At 46.6% G+C, this 15149-nt stretch overlaps 1 protein-coding gene across 11 annotated transcripts in view; it reads right to left on the reverse strand.

Annotated features, from left to right (window-relative positions):
• The window catches only part of ARVCF (ARVCF delta catenin family member), a 601392-nt gene that overhangs the window by 487052 nt on the left and 99191 nt on the right, over positions 1 to 15149 (reverse strand). For all 11 annotated transcript variants that reach the window (XM_081893277.1, XM_081893282.1, XM_081893281.1 and 8 more), the window contains exon 2: positions 14855 to 14908. The gene's annotated coding sequence lies outside the window, so the exon portion shown is untranslated. The remainder of the gene's footprint in view (positions 1 to 14854; positions 14909 to 15149) is intronic.

Raw genomic sequence — 15149 nt, forward strand, 5'->3', positions numbered from 1 at the left:
GACCAAATTAGATAGAGCATTCAAGGGAGAGAAGTCTATATTGCAGCAATGCAGAAGCCCAAAGATTCTACACACACACAACCTCTCCATCCTCCATCAGACAAGTTCAGCCAGCCAAAAGCCTTTAAGGACCTGGAGCAGAGCAGGTGAGGGGGCATGTCCTTGGGAGATTCCCCAGGAGTCAAACACAGAGGTTAAGAGGACCACATCCATCCCCCAATATAATAATAATAATCATTTATTATTTGTACCCCGCCCATCTGGCTGGGCTTCCCCAGCCAAACTGGGCGGCTTCCTAACAAAGATTAAAAATACATTAAAATGTCACACATTAAAAACTTCCCTGAATAGGGCTGCCTTCAGATGTCTTCTAAATGTCAGGTAGTTGTTGATCTCTTTGACATCTGATGGGAGGGCGTTCCACAGGGCGGGTACCACTACCGAGAAGGCCCTCTGCCTGGTTCCCTGTAACTTTGCTTCTCTCAGTGAGGGAACCACCAGAAGGCCCTCGGCGCTGGTTTCCAGGTCACCTTCAAAGGTTGCCCCATATACAGTGCATTGCAGTAGTCAAAGCGGGAGATAACCAGAGCATGCACCACTCTGGCAAGACAGTCTGCGGGCAGGTAGGGTCTCAGCCTGCACATCAGATGGAGCTGGTAAACAGCTGCCCTGGATACAGAATTGACTTGCACCTCCATGGACAGCTGTGAGTCCAAAATGACTCCCAGGCTATGCACCTGGTCCTTCGGGGCACAGTCCCAAGGTTCCTCTCGAAACAAGTAATGGGGACTCTCTGCCCTTCGAAAGGGCCTGAGGCATCATAAGAAGACACAGCTGGATCAGGCCAGTGGCTCATCCAATCCAGCATCCTGTTCTCACAGTGGCCAACCAGATGTTGGCATCTGTCTGTCTCAGGAGACAATGGAAGAGTGAGCCTTTGAGGGTGAAGTTAAACCATTGGAGAGTTACAGCGCCTGCTGTGGCTGTAGAGACCACTATGGGAGCATATGAAGGCGTATGGCTTTGCTGCTACAGGTGCACCATGACGTTGCTTCTCAATGTGCTCCTCCCAGCAGTCTTTCCTTCTCTGGTCACTGTTGTGGCCAACCAGACACCCCAACGGGAAACCCAGAAGCAGGATTTGATCACAGGAGCACTCTCTTGTCCTGAGGTTTCCAGCAACTTGCATTCGGAAGCATTTCTTCCTCCAGCTGGGAAGGCAGAGCAAGTAGTCTTTGATAGTCCTCTCCTCCATAAATGTATAGTATCTAGTCCTCTTTTAAGGCCCAAATCTTCACCATTGTTGCAGCTCACCCTCGCGGCTCAGCACCCAGTGTGGGCAAACCAGTCTCACTTCTCTACATCTGCATCTGACTACAGATCCCGTCAGTCCCAGCCAGCATGGCCAACAGTAGGGAATGATGAGAGTTGTAGTCTAGCAGAACAAAGACAAAAGCCACATTGGCTAACCCAGTTTATCTCATGATGCAATTTGTTGGTCTTTAAGATGCGGGTGGCGCTGTGGGTTAAACCACAGAGCCTAGGACTTGCCGATCAGAAGGTTGGCGGTTTGAATCCCAGCGACGGGGTGAGCTCCCGTTGCTCGGTCCCTGCTCCTGCCAACCTAGCAGTTTGAAAGCACATCAAAGTGCAAGTAGATAAATAGGTACTGCTCTGGCGGGAAGGTAAACGGCATTTCCGTGCGCTGCTCTGGTTCGCCAGAAGCGGCTTAGTCCTGCTGGCCACATGACCCGGAAGCTGTACGCCAGCTCCCTCGGCCAATAAAGCGAGATGAGCACCGCAACCCCAGAGTCGGTCACGACTGGACCTAATGGTCAGGGGTTCTTTAAGATGCCGCAAAGACTGTTACTGTTTTTGCAACAGATTTAATGCAGCTACCCCTCTGATAATTCATTTTCCTATTATTATTATTATTATTATTATTATTATTATTATTATTAATTATTTATACCCTGCCCATCTGGCTGGGCCTCCCCAGCCACCCTGGGTAGCCTCCAACAAAACACTAAAATACAATAACCTGTTAAACATTAAAAGCTTCCCTAAACAGGGCTGCCTTCAGATGTCTTCTAAAAGTTTGGTAGTTATTTTTCTCTTTGACATCTGGTGGGAGGGCATTCCACAGGGCAGGTGCCACTACCGAGAAGGCCCTCTGCCTGGTTCCCTGTAACCTGGCTTCTCACAGTGAGGGAACTGCCAGAAGGCCCTCGGAGCTGGACCTCAGTGTCCAGGCAGAACGATGGAGGTGGAGACGCTCCTTCAGGTATACAGGACCGAGGTTTCCCAAGGCTTCTAACCTCTGGTATATTCTTATTTCTTCTGTGGTTGTTCTCAGCACTGGGTTTTACTGCAGCCAACCTTTTTCTTGGTTGTTGCTGCTTTAACTGTGTCTTATTATGAGCTACTGTAAACTTCCCCAGACACTTTTTATTGAAGCACCGTACAGAAATGTGTTAAGCAAATCAAAAGGCAGAGGTGGTGGCAAGCAGGTAATGGCAATGTTCTGAGCACACTCATTGTTGCCGGTGCACTAGCAGCAGTGAGTTCCACAAGGTAGGAAGCTCAGTCCTCTCTCTGGTCCTGGTCGAGGACCTCCTCTTTCCACATGAACCTACCCAGATCCTGAGATCATCTTCTGAGGCTCTTCTTTATATGCCTCCTTCTCCAGAAGGTGGCAACATGAGAGGAGGACTTTTCTGCGGTGACTCTCCATTTGTGGAATGCTCTCCCCAGGGTGGTTCACCTGGAACCTTCATTATACAGCTTTAAAAAGGTAAAGGGACCCCTGACCATTAGGTCTAGTCGTGACCAACTCTGGGGTTGCAGCGCTCATCTCGCTTTATTGGCCGAGGGAGCCGGCGTACAGCTTCCGGGTCATGTGGCCAGCATGACTAAGCTGCTTCTGGCGAACCAGAGCAGCGCATGGAAACGCCATTTACCTTCCCGCTGGAGTGGTACCTATGTATCTACTTGCACTTTGACTGCTAGGTTGGCAGGAGCAGGGACGGAGCAACGGGAGCTCACCCCATTGCGGGGATTCGAACCACCGACCTTCTGATCAGCAAGTCCTAGGCTCTGTGTTTTAACCCACAGCGCACCTTTAGGTGCCAAGAAAAACTGCCCTTAACATCGTTAGGTTTCTGGTGCACTGTTGTTTTAAAAATGTAACTCTCTTTTTAATTCACAAAGTTAGCTACCTCTGCATGCAAAGGGCATGTACCCTAAGTATGCAAAGTGCCACTACTTTCTTAGCAGGTGGGCACCAAACTGGTCAGCACTCAGCCACCTGAGTTTGCTATTAGTGGGAACCATTATTACCCATTATGAGCAAAATGTTTAGAGAAGCCCTCTTAAATCTCTCTCCTTGTCAAAGGGAAGGGAGGAACTGACCTCTGTCCCATCCCTTCTTAATGTCCGTTTAACGATTTTACATTTCAGAGCATTGAGAAATTTAGTACTCTGCATAATAGGCTGCTTTCAACATTCAGTGGCTTCCCAATTAGAAGATAAAAAAAAAGCCCAGGCACTTTCCCAAATCATCAAAGTTAGCAGAAGAACCACAGGGTACTATATAAAGCTTGATATATGTGTCTCTTTTGCTAATTAAGAGAAGGTATGCTTAAAAGGGGTGTGTGTGGAATGATTGGTCCTGCCATGCTAAATTAGTCTGAATGAAAAGTCTGCTTTGGGAAAAAATTAAACACAAAGAATTCCTAGAGCCCAGTGTACACGGCAGGATTCGATGTGAAGAGGTCCCCTGTCTTCAAAGGCAATAGGCAGAAGATATTGTGCTGGATGTAGCATGCTGGCTTTGGGGCGGAACTACTGTGCTAGCTGTCCAGCAGGCAGGACCTTGTTGCTTTTCAGGAGGCAGAGGGAGCAGAGGGGAGACTGACATGGTGCAAACGCACCAGCAGGGACACCAGATTGGCTCTGCCGCTACTTTTGCTCCACACTGCCACTGCTTTCGCAACCCACCTTTTGGGGAACTAGCAAAGGAGCTCTACCCGGCCTGGTGACTCACGTTTGGCGCTACAACTAAATTAGTAAAGGTAAAGGGACCCCGACCATTAGGTCCAGTCGTGACCGACTCTGGGGTTGCGGCACTCATCTCGCTTTATTGGCCAAAGGAGTACAGCTTCCGGGTCATGTGGCCAGCATGAACTAAGCCGCTTCTGGTGAACCAGAGTAGCGCACGGAAACGCCGTTTACCTTCCCGCCAGAGCGGTACCTATTTATCTACTTGCACTTTGATGTGCTTTCAAACTGCTAGGTTGGCAGGAGCAGGGACCGAGCAACGGGAGCTCACCCCGTCGTGGGGATTCGAACCACCAACCTTCTGATCGGCAAGTCCTAGGCTCTGTGGTTTAACCCACAGCGCCACCCGCGTCCCACAACTAAATTAGTATTCAGCGAAGTGGGTAGTTAAGCAACACAGACTCTTGATTTAGAACATATAACGGGCTTGAGGTAAAGGTGGCCTTTTATCCATTCCACCTCACTCCATAATTCCTTCCTCGCAAGGAAGTGGTTCTGACTCTTTGTACCACATGCTGAGCATTTTAGGGACAGAGTGGGGAGAATCCAAATGGTGTTCTGACCACCTTGCAGCCTCCGTCTCGGGCCTGGGGCTGAGGACACACCCAGGTTCGTGAGTCTGGAGGACTCTCATCTGCAGGTCATCCAATGAAGCTGAATGGAACAGATGAGAGAAAGTACTTCTTCACACCGTGCATAGTTTAAATGTAGGGATTGCTACCAGGAGGTGTGGTGAGGGCCACCAACTTGGACGGCTTAAAAGGACTAGGCTGCCCATGGCTACTAGTTATGAATGGCAACACTGCCTTCCAGGATCAGACCAATAATGCCTCTGAATGCAACTCCACAGGGAACGGGAGCAGGAGAGGGCTGCTGCCCTAATGGAGTGGTGAGGAAGCTTTTTCGGCCCAAGGATCACACTCAATTCTTTCAACGTCCTCATAAACACCGAGGTCCACCTCCGAGGGCCTTCTGTAGGTTCCTCACTGTGAGACGTGAAGCTACAGGGAACCAGGCATAGGGTCTTCTCGGTAGTGGCACCCAGCCTGTGAAAAGCCCTTCCATCTGGAGATAAACAACTACAGTGGTACCTCGGGTTAAGAACTTAAATCATTCTGGAGGTCCGTTCTTAACCTGAAACTGTTCTTAACCTGAGGTACCATTTTAGCTAATGGGGCCTCCCGCTGCCACTGCGCCGCCGCCGCATGATTTCTGTTCTCATCCTGAAGCAAAGTTCTTAACCTGAGGTACTATTTCTGGGTTAGCGGAGTCTGTAACCTGAAGCGTCTGTAACCTGAAGTGTCTGTAACCCGAGGTACCAATGTATTTAACTTTCAGAAGACATTTGGAGGCAGCCCTGTTCAGGGGAGTTTTCAGTGGTTAATGCTTTATTGTGTTTTTAATACTTTGTTGGGAGCCACCCAGAGTGACTAGGACACCCCAACCAAGTAAGTAGCATATAAATAATAAATTTGTTGTTGTTCAAAAAGTCCTTATACCTGCTTTGCTAGCCTATTTCTACCTGTCCTGGGAAGGCGGAGTCCTGACTGACACCCTCTGCACCTGCTAGTATTGATGAAGAGGCCAGAGACTATCGTACCTGTGAGTCCTGCAGGAACCTACTGTTCAGGATGCTCTTGAGTTGGGGTATCGCCTAGTGTCAGGGACTGAGCAGAGGAGGAGGAATGGTGGAGACCACCTCCCCAATCCTGACCCTTCCAGGGAGGAAGAAGAAGACAGTATAGATTGACAACAGGGATTTGAGGAAGGTCGCAGCTCAGAGGCAGAGGAGGGGGAAAGTTGGGAAATTATGGGAGAGCCAGAGCAACACCTGCCTGACACGTTGTCGTTATAAAGCATCCCAGACCCTCCATCTCCCAGAACCCGGCGAGCCTTAAAAGTAGGAGAGCAAAGAGTTCAATGAAGATGATGGACTATATGGAACTTGCCAAACTGACTGGGAGACTCTGGGACCAGAGAGAAGAGACGGTGGAAGAAGATTGGAAGAACTTTAAAGACTATTTGGAAAAAAAATGTTAATATTTAAATCTTAGAATAGCTTTGGAAGTGGATATAGGCTGTAGGGTTCGAAGTAGAAGATAGCGTATTTTAAAATAGTATTATTTGTAAGGGATAAAATGTGAAGATTTTTATGGTAAAAGTGTGATAAAAAAATGGTTAAAAATTATGATATATGTAAACTGCTTAAGATGAGGCAAAATGAAAATCAGATAGGGGGGACTTGGGGAAGCTCACCTAACAAAGTTTAGAAAAAATAAGGATCAGACAAGAATTTGTTTGTATTGTTTGTTTTTCTGTTTGAGTTGTTTATTTGTGTTATAAAATGAAAAAAAATATTGGGGGGGAATAAAAGTAGGAGAGCAAAGAGTTCAAAGACAGAGGGCAGGTAGCAGCACCTGTAGAGGAGATGAATGAGGAAGTGGGAGAGACGGGGGGGGTGGAGATTCACTCAGGATAATGCCATTGTCCAAGAGGCTGGGTTCTATAGCCTCTCTCTGTAAGGACTGAACTAAAAAAGGACAGTAAGAAACTTTTCCTTGTCTTTATACTTTCCTAGGCAACCAGCCGGAAGCCACTGACAGCAACCTGACACCTAGGAGCTTTTTCGTCGGAGTGAATTTTTTAATTTTGGAGATGTTTAACTTCTGCTGTTATTGGTATTACATTTTTGCATCTTATTATGACTTACGTGGGGTTGTTTTAATTTAATTTTAACTATTGAAAGGCAGCACACAAATAAATGATAACTGGTCTGGAAACCATGATTCCTGATTATGCTGGGCACATTTAAAAAAATATATATGCTCAAAGTGCCTTTAACTGATTATAATCTGGTCAATTCATCGGCTGAATAAAGCAGTACCCATCTGTACTCCTTTGGGGGAGAAGCAACGGAGTGCAATGGGACACGCTCCGTGGCCTGCTATATGATGCGCAATCAAGAGGAAAGGATGGCAACTTGCTCATCTGGCGCTTTCAGAGACAGCCTTGGCTATAAGATCCGCGAAAGCAATCAGAGCAGCGCAGCTCATTTTATAGAGCAGAGGAAATTGACAGCTCCTTTCATCCCTGCTCCCTAGCTACACATTTCTGGCTGTCATGGGCCCCTTGGCTTCAGCGGGAATGGGGAAATTATTTACCATTTCTGGAGATTACAGACCGAGGCCCCAAATGGCATGGTTAGAGTTATACCAGAGCTTTTCCAAGTCTGTTGTTCATTTCACAAGATTTATATATTACTTGATCGTTTTTAAAAAGAACTCAAAGGGATTTACCAGAAACACACGCACGGTGACATTATCAGTAAAAACGACTCTTTAAAGCATTAAAGAGATAATTAAAATCAACGGTGAGATAAAAATCATGTGAAAACACACACATTGGCATTCTACATATCTGGGAAGGCTAACTTAAAGAAAGATGTTTTTAGTAGGCATTGAAAAGAGTACAGTGGTACCTCAGGTTAAGTACTTGATTCGTTCTGGAGGTCCGTACTTAACCTGAAACTCTTCTTAACCTGAAGCACCACTTTAGCTAATGGGGCCTCCTGCTGCCGCCGGAGCACAATTTCTGTTCTCATCCTGAAGCAAAGTTCTTAACCCGAGGTACTATTTCTGGGTTAGTGGAGTCTGTCACCTGAAGCGTCTGTAACCTGAAGCGTCTGTAACCCGAGGTACCACTGTATAGCAAAATTTAGGTTCCTACAAATGCAGAATGAGCATTCTTTGGCACCCAAAATAGCACTGATTCCACAGATTGAAGTGGTCAAGTGGGCATATATGGGGCAAAGCAGTTGTCCAAAGCAACTAGAGGGCACCAAGGCTGGCAGAAGCTGCTCTTACGGCAAAGGGGAGATTGCAGAGGAAGTCAGATTTCAAAAGAAGCAGTGTGGATAAACCAGAAATCAAATGGAATTGATATGCCAAGGAAAGGAGCCTTGGTTAAAAAAAAAAAAAAATAGAAGGCACGTGATGAGCCGAAATGACACTGGGGACTGGAAAGGCCCCAAACAAATCCATCACCAACAGAAGAGCTCCAAGCTCAAAAGCTATAAAGTCACAGGCTGCTCCATGAATCATAATTCACAATCCATCGCTACCATTTAACATGGAATCCCTCCAACTGAGCCTAGCAACAAAGAAACCCCGGCAGACTGACTCCTAACCTAAATACCTTGAAGCTGCTGCACTTTTAAGGGCAATAAATGCTAGCAAGACATATACTGGCCTGAGATAATGTAATAAAAGCAATAAAAGTGATTTAATTCTCCTGATGGGTCGTTGATGCGAGGAGACATGTAGGCAACCGTGGCCCAGCCCACCTCAACTGAAGGATTGCTTCTGTCAGAAGAAACAACAGGCCGGTGGTGCATTTGCAGCAGTTTTACATTGTGGCAGAGGAGGGGCCCCCACTTTGCATGTTGGCTAAGCAAACAAAGAGGCTGTGTTTTGGGACCTGGGAGAAACTGGATTCGGATGTAATTTAAAACCAAGTCTGCACCTTCCGAAAACATTGTGAGAAACAGCCATCCTTCAAAACCTGCACTTATCAGGATTCTGCAACCAATGTTTACAGAAATGCATTGTCATGGACTGGCTGAATATGGTGGGAGGGGCCAGCTGGGGACACACACCCCCAAGGGGAAGACGGCTCGTAGCCAGGGGAGTGGTGGTGGGACCAGTGCTGGATTTATTTATAAGCTAAACAAGCAATAGCCTAGGGCCCCACTCTCTTGGGGACCTCCCAAAAAATTAAAGGAAGAAAATCTGGATGTACATTTCCAAAATATAAAATTAAAAAACAAATAAAGTAAAACCCACATACAGTAACAGTGATTTGTGTTGTATAGACTCCTATGATGTAAGTAATGGGCCCCGCCTGCTAGCCTGCTCCCTAAAATATCACTAGTTTGCTCATTAATTGTATTTCAGCTCAACAATTACTTTGATAAAATACATACAGTATTTTGTTATGTGCAAATGACTTTAGATACCTATTAGGTCCATAAATTACCCTAGAGCATATATTCAACACAAAAAACAGTGAAATTTTGTTGTTGACAAAGGAGAGGTGGACATATAAAGGGCCCCATTACCTTCAATAGCTTAGGGCCTCATCAAACCTAAATCTGGCCCTGGGTGGGACAATGATGAGTGGCCAGAGGGAGAAGAGGGAGGAGGAGGTGTCAAAAGCTGAAGAGGGGACAGGGTTTAGTGAGCAGGAAGAGGCTGTAGCAGAGAGCAGCCCAGAAGCAAAAACGGAAGCAGAGGGGGTTCTAGAGCCAGAGTGGAGGCAGGCTGCTGTCAGAACTGCCAGCTGCCTTAAGTTGAGGCGCTCAGGAGAGATAACAGTCCAGAAGCCCAGCCATATTTTACACTCTTTATTGCTTCTTGGCGTATTTACAAGCAGTTCAAAAAAAGCGATCCGATCATCATGGAGAGTTGTTCCGTCTGACGTCTTTCCTCTTGGGGCGGAGCCAGCACAACCACCCTCCTCCTTCCCAGCCCCCTCCTCCTTCCCCTGTGACGAGAGGCACTAGCTCTCGGAAGTACCCCCTCCCTCTCAGAATCACTCCCCTCTGACCCCCCTTCTTCCTCTTCCCTTTCCTCTGAAGACAAAAAGCTGCTGATCAAAGGAGATTTTTCCAGGTAACCTCCCATTCTTTCCTCCCTCGCTGTCTGTAGTTCCCTGGCAGCTGCTGAAGAAGACAGGGGGTGTCCCCCACCTACTGTGACCAGCTCCCCTCAAGCCTGGTCTCCCAGAACCAGAAGAGGCATGAAGAGGGATGAGCAGAGACAGACAAGACATCAGAGTCTCAGATTGCTTGGGAATGAATCACGAGAAGTGGAGCCTCAGAGAGTGGTGGGAAGCCAGGGACCTTCAGTCCTCACAACTGCCTCATTGGGGCAAGACCTACTGGGAAGAGCTGCTGTGCTCACTAGGCCTGCAGTGCTTTAGTTTATTTGAATAAGGAGTTAATTTCACCGACACATTGTGTGTAATTGCTGACTTGCTCCCAACACCTGCCCTAACATGCATCTTATTAGGGGAAAGTATAGATAAAAATGTACAGTTTAGTTAAAACAGCCATACAGATATGCATTATATCAGGGGAAATTGCTTGAAAGGTGTTTACATTAGTCAAAACTGCCTACAAATTATTGGGAGAAATTTGCACTAAAATGCTGAAGGGTTTCCATGAGGATTTGTTTTTAAAGAAAACTGCTGCAGAAAATGCGGAAACTGCAAAATGAGAAACAGCCAGAACCGAAATTGACAGATCCTTCCATCCCTGGTTGCATCATGTTTGAGGAAATATACATTTAGGGCTCAAGCTGTTAGATGCAGTTTATTATCAATTCATAACATGCACACATAAGGACGCAGGTGGCACTGTGGGTTAAAGCCTCAGCGCCTAGGACTTGCCGATCGAAAGGTCGGCGGTTCGAATCCCTGCGGCGGGGTGCGCTCCCATTGCTCGGTCCCAGCGCCTGCCAACCTAGCAGTTCGAAAGCACCTCCGGGTGCAAGTAGATAAATAGGGACCGCTTACCAGCGGGAAGGTAAACGGCGTTTCCGTGTGCGGCTCTGGCTCGCCAGAGCAGCGATGTCACGCTGGCCACGTGACCCGGAAGTGTCTCCGGACAGCGCTGGCCCCTGGCCTCTTAAGTGAGATGGGCGCACAACCCCAGAGTCTGTCAAGACTGGCCCGTACGGGCAGGGGTACCTTTACCTTTACCTTAACATGCACACATATCATCAATTCATAAGGTGCATTGCTGCCAACCCTGGAGGAGAGACAAGAGAGCCAACTATAAGTTATCTAGCCTGCTGAGAAAACCCCTTGCCCTCTGAACTGCACTGAAGCCAGTCCTTGCATGTAGCAAGTTCAGCACCTGGAACTTTAGGAAATCATAGAATCATAGAGTTGGAAGAGACCACAAGGGCCATTGAGTCCAACCCCCTGCCAAGCAGGAAACACCATCAGAGCACTCCTGACATATGGTTGTCAAGCCTCTGCTTTAAAGACCTCCAAAGAAGGAGACTCCACCACACTCCTTGGCAGCAAATTCCACTGTCGAACAGCTCTTACTGTCAGGAAGTTCTTCCTAATGTTTAGGTGGAATCTTCTTTCTTGTAGTTTGGAACCATTGCTCCGTGTCCACTTCTCTGGAGCAGCAGAAAACAACCTTTCTCCCTCCTCTATGTGACATCCTTTTATATATTTGAACATGGCTATCATATCACCCCTTAACCTCCTCTTCTCCAGGCTAAACATGCCCAGCTCCCTTAGCCGTTCCTCATAAGGCATCGTTTCCAGGCCTTTGACCATTTTGGTTGCCCTCCTCTGGACACATTCCAGTTTGTCAGTGTCCTTCTTGAACTGTGGTGCCCAGAACTGGACACAGTACTCCAGGTGAGGTCTGACCAGAGCAGAATACAGTGGCACTATTACTTCCCTTGATCTAGATGCTATACTCCTATTGATGCAGCCCAGAATTGCATCGGCTTTTTTAGCTGCTGCGTCACACTGTTATCCAACACTGTTATCTTCAGCTAACTTTCTTTTTTGCTCTTTACTTACCGTATTTTTCGCCCCATAGGGCGCACCTAGGTTTTTTTTGGGGTGGGATAAAGAAAAAAAATTATTTCCCCCCCCCCCAGGCGCCCCAGGCTTCAGGATGCAGGAAGCTCTCCGCAACCCTTGGGAGGCCGGCGCAAAGGGTTGTGGAGAGCTGCCCGAAGCCCGGAGCACGCTGCGCCGCGCTCCCCAGGTTTCGGGCTGCAGGCTGCTGTCCGCAAGCCTTGGGAGCCCGGCGGGAACTCCTGCAGGCTCCCAAGGCTTGCGGATAGCTTCCTGAAGCCTGGAGAGCGAGAGGGGTTGGTGCACACCAATGCCTCTCGCTCTCCAGGCTTCAGCGAAAGCCTGCATTCGCCCCATAGGACGCACAGACATTTCCCCTTCATTTTTGGAGGGGGGAAGTGTGTCCTATAGGGCAAAAAATACGGTATGTATTTAAGTCTACATTATTTCTTTTGAAATGCTGAATTCCTTCTGTGTCTCCTAAATTATGCCTTGAAACACAATCAAGCACATTTTACCCTCTTTGAATTTCCAACCCTATTTTTTTTTGCTGGAGCACTGAGGGACAGGACTCAGGCAATTTCTGACTATTGGTAACAGGTAGATTCTGCAGGCTGCATCCAACACTCTCTTGTCTGCTGGCGCAAAGATTGTTGCGCTATCAGGTGGGCAAGCTGTAATACTGCACAACAGAGGAGTCCAACGCAATAGTTGTGCCAGCAGAAACTCATCATGCAACAGACTGCGCCATCTGTTATGCAACAAATTTACCAGCATTCTGTTTATGCATTCCTCTGCGCAACTATGCTCTCCTGGCATAGAAACATTCCGCCAGTGGAACAAATATGCCACTAAAGGACTTCAACTTAACACCACATTGGCTACAACCCCTATATCCATTATTGCATGTCCACTTGCATAAGTTGGCATGCCAGTGGGAAAACATTGTTGGATATAGAGTGGTAGCTTGGTTCTCAAACGTCTTGGTTCCCAAACGCCAAAAACCCGGTAGTAAGTTTTCTGGTTTTTAAATGCTTTTCGGAAGCTGAACATCCGATGTGGCTGTCAGGTATTGTTTCCAGAGTACCAGCACCAATCCGAAGCTGCAGCTTGGTTTTTGAACATTTCAGAAGTCAAATGGACTTCCGGAACGGATTAAGTTTGGCGCTTTTGTTATTGTTATTTATTTATTTTGCATTTTTGTTTTGGAGGCTTTTTCGGTTAATTTGTTTTGTGACTGTGTGGAACCCAGTTCAGCTACTGATTGATTGATTGATTGATTGACTGATTGATTGACTGATTGATTGACAGCAAAAATGGATAAAAGCCCCCCATCCAAACAATAACTATCATCGGTACAGGTAAGAATATTTTTTTTATCATCTACAATACTGTCTTATTTATTTTATAGTACAGTACATTGATTATTGCTTTCATTTTATGGATCAATGGTCTCGTTAGATAGTAAAATTCATGTTAAATTGCTGTTTCAGGGGTTATTTTTAAAAGTCCAGAAGGGATTAATCCATTTTGCATTACTTTCTATGGGAAAGCGAGCCTTGGTTTTGGAACGCTTTGGTTTTGGAACGGACTTCTGGAATGAATTAAGTTTGAGACCCAAGGTACCACTGTAGTTTTAACTTTTCTTGTAATAAACTCTAGCGAAAGCCCTTCCATGGATGCAAAGTGCTTTCCCCCTGTGAAGCATAATCAGCCATCTTGCCCTGAGATCTTGGGTCCACCGAGTCCCACTTTGTCTAATCTGACTGGCAGGCAGAAGTCTTTCACATCAGTCATTTATTAACCATTTGCAGAAAACAAATCTCTGGGTGGTGTACAAGTCCAGTTATATATCAAACACAACGAAAATGCACAGAGCAATGAAAAGCAAAGGGTTGCATCCAATGTGATTAAGTTAGGTGCGTTAATTTGTTCCTCCGAGTACAAAAGCATCAGATACGAGCCAAATATACATAAACCCATCGTTAAACGCAAAGATAAAATCAATAGAACATTTAAAACAAAGGTTAACTAAATCGTTTTCTGGGCAGGCTTCCGAAAACAGAAACATTTCCAGCAGGCTTTTTGGAGCAGTATAGTGGCTCTGCTTGGCCCAATATCAATATCTTCTACCTGATACAGGGAATGACCGAGGGACCCTCAACATACAAAGTGTGTCTTCAGCCATTGAGATCTGACTCTTCCTCTACAATGGTCCCATCAATGCCTAGCCTTCTCCATTCATAAGAAACTGCCTTAAACTCAGCACTCTAGTCAGCCTAAAAGATAAAGGGACCCCGACCATTAGGTCCAGTCGTGGCCGACTCTGGGGTTGCGGCGCTCATCTCACTTTATTGGCAGAGGGAGCCGGCGTACAGCTTCCGGGCCATGTGGCCAGTATGACTAAGCCGCTTCAGGCGAACCAGAGCAGCGCACGGAAACACCGTTTACCTTCCCACCAGAGCGGTACCTATTTATCTACTTGCACTTTGACGTGCTTTCGAACTGCTAGGTGGGCAGGAGCAGAGACCGAGCAACAGGAGCTCACCCTGTCACGAGGATTCGAACCGCCGACCTTCTGATCAGCAAGTCCTAGGCTCTGTGGTTTAACCCACAGCGCCACCCGCGTCCCTCTAGACAGCCTAGTTCAGTATTATCTGCTGCGACTGGCGACCTCTCTCCAAGGCTGCAGGTAAAAGGTTGTTTCCCATCACACACTCCCTGATCCTTTTAACTGGCAATACCAGGGAATGAACACATGGTCCTTTTGAAAGCAACATGTGTGCCCTGCATTGGGCATCACACTAGCCCTGACTTGGTTCCAGAAACGGAGTCCTTGAAGAACTATTTTATTTTATATTTGTGTTGTGCTATTACATTTATATACCACTTTTTCTGGCAAGGAGCTCTTCCTGTGGTATTGCTGTTGGTCTGTTTCTTGACCTCAACTTCTGGACTATGTTTTGGACCAAGACTGATTCTCTGTGCTTGACCTTGGCTTGTTGACACAACACCACACCTTGAACTCTTGCCTAAGTATTTTGGTAAAAGACTTTGCCTTCCTTGGACTGAGTCCATGAAGGCACTTCTTAGAGCATGACATTGAGTTATGGTCTCTCCCAAAGGCACCATTCCCTCCAAAGTCATTGTCTGGCCTTTTCTGTTAATGAAACATACTAAATGTTCTTACCTTATCAGATTTCTAACTTGAGACTGGCTCCACAGGAGATGAAGGAGGAGAATTCTGGAATGACAAGTTAAAAAAACAACGCCATTAGCCTAAAACAGAGAAAGCGAATAGGTTTTTTCTTCTATTTTATGCATTATGTTTCAAACTGCAGCAGCACAAACATCATTATTCCTTAATTTGGCACACCTTGTCTCTTCCCCAACTCCTGCACTTCTTGAAAAATACAGGCAGCCAATATAACTAATGACAGAGTTAAAAGAAATCTGTTACAGCAATCTACAATAAATTTTGGGAA

The sequence above is a fragment of the Podarcis melisellensis genome (genome assembly GCF_964234715.1).
Source record: "Podarcis melisellensis genome assembly, chromosome: 16".
NCBI classification, from domain to species: domain Eukaryota; kingdom Metazoa; phylum Chordata; class Lepidosauria; order Squamata; family Lacertidae; genus Podarcis; species Podarcis melisellensis.